Source organism: Fonticula alba (assembly GCF_000388065.1).
Source record: "Fonticula alba strain ATCC 38817 unplaced genomic scaffold supercont2.4, whole genome shotgun sequence".
NCBI lineage: Eukaryota > Rotosphaerida > Fonticulaceae > Fonticula > Fonticula alba.
This window is the reverse complement of record NW_009242974.1, coordinates 868,168-869,372: the sequence shown is the minus strand read 5'-3', so window position 1 is coordinate 869,372 and position 1,205 is coordinate 868,168.

Sequence of the window (1,205 nt, the reverse complement as noted above, 5' to 3'; positions counted from 1 at the left end):
CTGACCCGCCGCCCGGCTCCCGGCCGCCCGGCTCCGCGCCCCCCCGCCCCCGCCCCCCCGGGGCCCGGGGGCCGCAGGGGCCGGGGGCCCCCCCCCACCGGGGGCGGGGCCGCGGCGGGGGGGGGGGGGGGGGGGGGGCGGGAGCCAACGGGCCCAATGCCTCGCCTCTGTGACCAGCGGGCGAGGGGCGGGGGCGAGTCGAGGCGGAGCACCTGTGGGCCGCACCGTACCCGGGGGGGGGGGTTCCTGTTCGCCGCCCGGGGGCTGACGCCCGGGGCATGTTGGCTACCGTGGTAGTACCCTGGTCGGACGCCGAAAGGAAATTTGCCTCGGATCCCCGGCCTCGCGCGCCCCCCGCGGGCGGACTGCCGTCCGATCTGGAGCTCGGGTCTTAACTGTGGTGACATGTGATGGAGTGATCTCGTGGCGACGCGGACGCCTCCCGCGAAACCCCGCCCCGGAATGCGCCGCCGCCCTGTTGACTTCGGGAATCCGGCCCGCGCCCGCCGAGAGCCGTGCCAGCCTCCGAGCCCTGCACCCCGGCAGAAAGTCCGCCCTTTTTTGTGCCTTCCCTTCTTTCCTCCACCGGAGCGCAGGTGAAGGGTCCCCCCCCCCCTCCAGGACAAGGGGGCGAAGGCGCCCGCGCGTGAGAGAGAGCGCGAAAGATCGAGACACTGCCCCCTGTCAAAGACCGGGTCGCTGCCTCTCCGGGCCGCTCCCTCCGGGCGACCACAGGCATCGGCCCCGGTCTGATCCGCCCGCCCCTGCCTTTTGGGGGCTTCAAGCGGTGAGATCTGTCCGTGCCGCACGTTCGCGTGCGGGTGTGCTTGTGTGACCGGCTCGGCCATTGGCGCGGGCGTAGCGAACCAGGCCCGGTCCTTTGCCAGAAATGTCTGTGTGGCTTGCTTGATGGAGGCCCGAGGGACTGCCGGGGCCCTCCCGGCCGGGCCCGGCACGGGCAGCGGGCGACGACGGGGGGGGGGGGGGGGGGGGGGGGGGGGGGCAGACCGGGGGCGAAGGGGGGGTGGGGCCGCCGGCGGGGCGGGGCGTGGGGGAGTGCCCGGGGGGGGGGGGTGGCGGGGAGTGCCGGCGGGGGGGGTGTGCGGGGGGGGGGGGGGTGGGGGGGGGGGGGGGGCAGACCGGGGGCGAAGCGGCGCGCGCGCGGCTAGGAGGGGGCGGCGAAGCCCCCCGCCTGGGACCGCACT